General features: G+C 44.2%; 1 pseudogene; it reads right to left on the bottom strand.

The window, feature by feature from the left end:
• Positions 1-240: 240 nt before the first annotated feature.
• LOC133497367 (5S ribosomal RNA) lies at positions 241-359 on the bottom strand (annotated as a pseudogene).
• Positions 360-6,180: the final 5,821 nt, after the last annotated feature.

Below are 6,180 nucleotides of genomic sequence, written 5' to 3'. Positions count from 1 at the left end.
CCCAGATGATATTGTGATCTGCAGTGAAAGCAGGGAGCAAGCAGAGGAACAATTAGAAAGATGGAGGCACGCACTGGAAAGGAGAGGAATGAAGATTCGCCGAAGTCTTCTTTTACTTTCGGCTTGTCCTGTTAGGGGTCACCAGAGCGTGTCATCTTAGATGAACACATATTTGTTTGGCACATTTTTACACTAGATGCGCTTCCTGACGCAACCGCTCTCCATTTAGCCGGGGAGAGAAGCTTACAGCAACTGGTATTCCCAGGCAGTCTCCCATCCAAGTACTAACCTTGGCCAAACCTGCTTAGCTTCCGAGATCCGACGAGATCGGGCATTCTCAGGGTAGCATGGCTGTAAACGAAGATTAGCCGAAGTAAAACAGAATATATGTGCGTGGAACAGTTGGCGGAAGGTGTCTGGTGTGTTATGTGACAGAAGAGTCTCCGCCAGGATGAAGGGCAAAGTTTATAAAACAGTGGTGAGTTCGGCCATGATGTACGGATTAGAGACAGTGGCACTGAAGAAACGACAGGAAGCAGAACTTGAGGTAGCAGAAATGAAGATGTTGAGGTTCTCAAGCAGGGTGGATAGAATTAGAAATGAGCTCATTAGAGGGACAGCCAAAGTTGGATCTTTTGGAGACAAGGTTTGAGAGTGTAGACTTTGATGGTTTGGACGTGTCCAGAGGCGAGAGAGTGAGTATATTGCTAGAAGGGTGGTGAGGATGGCGCTGCCAATCAAAAGAGCAAGAGGAAGACCAAAGAAAAGGTTGATGGATGTTGTGAGGGAGGACATGAGGGCAGTGGGTGTTAGAGAAGAGGATGGGCGAGATAGGCTTAGATGGAAAAAGATGACACGCTGTGGCGACCCCTAACGGGACAAGCCGAAAGAAAAAGAGGGAGACATAGCAGAGACAATCTTCCTTTGTTTGAGTTTGATAAAGTTTCTGGGGATTATTGTTTTTTTTTTTGTTTTTTTTACTTCCCCAAACTTTTCATCCTAAAGGCCCATTTGTCCGTGCCCTGATTTTGTCTTAGCTCAGCCGATGCTATTCTCAGAGCTGTATTAATTGTTAGTTTCGCTCTTTTCATTTGCTTCATTTAGAAGGTCCTTGGTTAATTTAATGGATCGCAGAGTGAGCTTTTCAAAGCACTGCTGGGTTTAGGCCGTAAGCACACATAATGAATCTAAAAATACGCCATACAAAAGCGAGTTGGTTCTGCACCAGTGTGATGTGCCCACAAATGATCTGATAAGCTGGCGGAGGATCGGATGCATTATTTCTTATTACATTTGAATGTATGAACAGTCGGATCACCCCAAATCTGCCTCGAGGTGTTCCTGTTACATCCATCCATCCATCCATCCATCCATCCATCCATCCATCCATCCATCCATCCATCCATTTTTCTTCCACTTGTCTGAGGTTGTAGCGCGGGGACAAGACTTTAAGCAGGGAAGCCCAAACTTTTCTTTCATCCAGCTCTTCCGGGGGAATCTTTTGTGTGCGATGACTGTCCCGCCACCAAGTCTCCCCTAATGGCAGGGGATATATTCCTGCGTCAAGTCCACTTGTGTGCTGATTTCCTTCAAACAATGGGTACTCCATCAGCTTTAAATGTTCTCAGTATTTGTTCTTTTGGTCATAACAAATCGGAACATGTCTTTGCAGTTCTTCTGATTCTGTAGTGTCCACGCAGTGCAATCCGGTGATAATGGATGGATCCACGCAGGGCACCAAAGCCACACCTACTTAGATACTGTTGTTCAGCCCCCCAAGCTACCGATCAAAATGGCGGTTCATTCAAGCAAATTCCCGATAGTATTTCTGTTTCCTTTGTGCCCATGGTATCAGAAATATCGACAAAGAGTGTACGGAAAGGCCCGAATTACTTTCAACAGGGGTACAATCATAATGTCAAGGTTTCCCAAACGGGAACGCCAGTTAAATTTTCTGCAACGTGTTGGCCGGTTGGTGTGTGGTGGTGTGCTCCCATATTATTGGTTTGATTAAAACGCTACAAGGTGCTCAAACTCCATAACCTTTCTCGCGTGTCGTGTGACCGAAGCTGCACTTCTCTGCAGCACAGCAGTGGGATAAACCCAGAGGGTCCAGAATCAAACCAGTGGGGATGAGTGAAGTAATTGTAGCTCGACCTACAGAAAGGAGGAAAAGAAAACCGATTCTTTGTCATATGGATTTGAACCACAGGTTAAAATAACAAAATAAAGAATGAATAATCGTGAAAATAATGGGATGGTTTTTGTCAATGTGTAGTGCAAGACGCTTGTCACATTCCAGATGTTCATCATCATTGTACTTTATAGCTGTTACACCGACTAGTTGAGTAACTTAACTTGGAACAGATGGCTGTGTGCTGATTTATCCTCGATACGTTGAGCTGGTCGTGAGGTCGGCCACAAGCCTTAATCCACCGTTTGCATTCATCTAAATTACACTTTGGGGTGGGAAAGGACACAAGATATCCTCCCAGTAATCTCGATGGATGGCACTGGTCTCCATTGCACGTTCCCCAGCCTCATCGAAGCACCATGTTTCCGAATCGGATATAAGCAGGACTATACACTCGCAATTCAGAGGCTTAAAGTAAGCACGCGCTGTCTTTGTTTGTGGGTACAAGATCCCGGAGGTGGATAGCATGGGCGGAGTTCAGAAAATGACACTCACTAATTGGTCAAAATGGAGCTGTCAATCATTCTCACGGATCCATCCATATGGAAGCAGTGGACCTTTCCAACTGGCGATCTTCAGCTCCGCCCCCCCGTAGCGACAGTTGCCATGTCCCACAATCTTCCAAAATGGCAACTGAACAGAACAGGTTTGAAGTGAATTCTCTATCGCTTATTTCCGGTAACATTGTGGTATGTTTTTTTTGCCAAATGCGCCAGACTTGTCCAAGAGGTTTCTACAGAGAGGTCTAATCTATTTCACGCAAGGAGATGTACACAGAATTAAGATTTTGGACGGAGCGGGACGCAATGTCAGAGTTACAGCGAAATGTTGGCAATCGATGCTAAAAAGGTTGGCCCCTCACAAACTTCATGTTGAAATCCAACAGGATAAAATAGTGGAATCGTACTGCGCATGTAAAGCAGGGTGAGTACTTTTTACTTGGAAAGATCACGAGTAATATCATTGTAGTCTTTATAAGTGAGGGGGGTGTATTCATTTGACTTGGCTTGTAATTGAACCCAGTGCTGTGTCTTAAAAGTCTGATGTGATAGAAATAGGCAAATAGACATTTCTCTTGCATGACATCACACATTTACGTATCACTAACCCGACTCTTCGAGATAAAACATGACACACTTCATTCAGCAGCTCAGTGATACACTAACAAAGTGAAAGTTCTTCTTCTGCAATGTATTAAGCACTGATAATAATTAAATCAAACTCAGAGAAGTTACTTCTCCCTCACTTACCTTCGAACATACAGCCTTATGTTTGTTGATTTTGTCCAGATTTGGTTCTACGTGTGGTTTTCTGCGAGCCTTAATCCATCGTAGACATTTCGTCAACCGTGTTTTTTGGCTTTGGGAAATTAATCAACCGGGCCAATTGTAACCCAGCAGGATAATTTTCATCAGAATTGCATATTCCCCAAGCGCATCTGAGGACCATTTTCTTCGTAGCATAATTTTTTCCATGCGCACGCTACTGACAACCAGCATTGCTTGTGGTACTTGACGACAAGAGGGGCGTGTCAAGCCAGGCGTTAAGACAATGCGGCTATCTGATCGTCTATTATTGTACGAGTGACTGACAGTTCGGAAAGGTCCATTTCACCAGTAGTGGTCAACATTTGTCCATTAAAAAAAAAAAAACTATGGCTGTTTTTACACTTTAACTCACCCGGGTGATTTTACATTCACTGGGGTACTCAAGTTCATACTGCATGGAATGAGCCTCTAACCAGAAGAGACCCTGCCTGGCACATACTGACCCAATTGTTCCCCTAGTGCATTCTAGCTGTGTTCACGGCTGTGACGGGTTTAATGTCCAGATCGAGCTTGATGTGTGCACAATGGCGATGCGGCACTCCCTCTGCTGCTTTTCATGCAGACAGAGGAAGTTCAATTCCGGGCCAATGTGCCAATACCCAGCCGCAGCTGGTCCCGAGTCTAGATAAAACATGGGTGGGTTGGAGCAGGAATGAGATCTGGAAATAAAAGAAAAAGGTAAAAGCTGACCTGTGAAATTTGTTGGCGTTTAACTGCACCATAATAGCATGTTTGTGTGTGTTCCCTCTTTGCAACTTAAGACCCATACATCAATGTCACGTTTTATTTTACAGCGTGGCCAGAGTGCCCTCGCACCCCCGGCCCACCTGCTTCTATTATCGGCCGTATCATCACCAGCAATTTCCTTCTCCCCATCCTCCTTCTCTCACCCTCCTGCCTTTCATTTCAGACAGCTACCCACACTTAAACCAGCAGACATGACATTTACCCATTTTTTTTTCAAAATAAATTCATAGAATTACAGTGATGCCTGTGCACACGTTACTTTGAGGAAACTTTACAGACTATCCCTGCATTTCCGTCTGTCGCTCACTTTCACAGACACCCCCCCCCCCCCCCTTAAAACCAACAGTGGCAGCGCATGTTATGCAGCGTTTGGCTGCGAGCTTTCTGTGGCGCCTAATGATAAGGCTATCAGCGCTGAGCTGAATGATGCACTTATTGAGGCTGTAGCGATTTTCTCAGTTCTCGACTTTCACACTATTCAGCACTTTACGCATGTACTTATTCTCAGTCATCCGTTCCTAGAAACCCAAGAGAAACTGTCAATCCTTCCGTAATGTCGAACAACATCCTCCATGGACCCGTGTTTACAGTAGAGTGCAAATAAGCAAAACTATTGATATAATATGTTAAATTCTAGGTTTCCCTTTGATATGACATATGGCTATATTCATCAAAATTATACATAAGTGATGCTTCATGACAAAACAAGCAAGAAGTCACAAAAAGTCCTTGGATTTTTTTGGGTGGTAATTTCGGTTTTAGTTGTTTTTTTTTGGCAAAGTATCTCAGTCATGATAAAGCCACTCCAAGTTTTATTCAACAATATATATATGTATTTGAACACCTTGCTATATTGCAAGTTCTCCCACTTGGAAATCATGAAGGGGTCTGAAATTTTCGTCGTAGGTGCGTGTCCACTGTGAGAGAGAAATCACAATGTATGACATTTTAACGATTTATTTGTGTGATACAGCTGCAAATAAGTATTTGAACCCCTGAGAAAACTAATGTTAATATTTGGTACCATAGCCTTTGTTTGCAATTACAGAGGTCAAACGTTCCCTGTAGTTGTTCACCACGTTTGCACACACTGCAGGAGGGATTTTGGCCCACTCCTCCACACAGATCTTCTCTAGATCAGAGAGGTTTACGGGCTGTCGCTGAGAAACACAGAGTTTCAGCTCTCTCCAAAGATTTGGTGTTGGGTTTATGTCTGGAGACTGGCTAGGCCACGCCAGAACCTCGATATCCTTCTTACGGAGCGACTCCTTGGTTTTCCTGGCAGTATGCTTCGGGTCATTGTCATGTTGAAAGACCCATCCATGACCCATCTTCAATGCACTGACTGAGGGAAAGAGGTTGTTTCCCAAAATGTCACAATACATGGCCGTGGTCATCCTCTCCTTAACACAGTGCAATCGTCCTGCCCAATGTGCAGAAAAACATCCCAAAGCATGATCTGACCACCCCCATGCTTCACAGTAGGGATGGTGTTCTTTAGCTTCTTCCATTTCGTAATGATTGCTCCAACAGTGGACCTTTTTTCACAAAGCTGCTTGGCAATTTCTCTGTCGCCCTTTCCAGACGTGTGGAGTTGTACAATTTTGTCTCTGGTTTCTTTGGACAGCTCTTTGGTTTTGGCCATGTTACAAGTTTGAGTCTTACTGACTGTTTGGGGTGGACAGGTGTCTTTATGCAGCTAACGACCGGACACAGGTGCATCTGATTCAGGATAATACATGGGAGTGGAGGTGGACTTTTAAAGGTAGACTAACAGGTCTTTGAGGGTGAGGATTCTAGCTGATAGACAGGCGTTCAAATACTTATTTGCATTATTTCTGGATTTTTGTTTTTAGATTATCTCACTCACAGTGGACATGTACCTACGATGAAAATTTCAGACCCCTCCAT

Source organism: Syngnathoides biaculeatus, chromosome 2 (genome assembly GCF_019802595.1).
Source record: "Syngnathoides biaculeatus isolate LvHL_M chromosome 2, ASM1980259v1, whole genome shotgun sequence".
Taxonomy (NCBI): Eukaryota; Metazoa; Chordata; class Actinopteri; order Syngnathiformes; family Syngnathidae; genus Syngnathoides; species Syngnathoides biaculeatus.
This window is presented reverse-complemented; position numbering and strand designations above follow the sequence as displayed.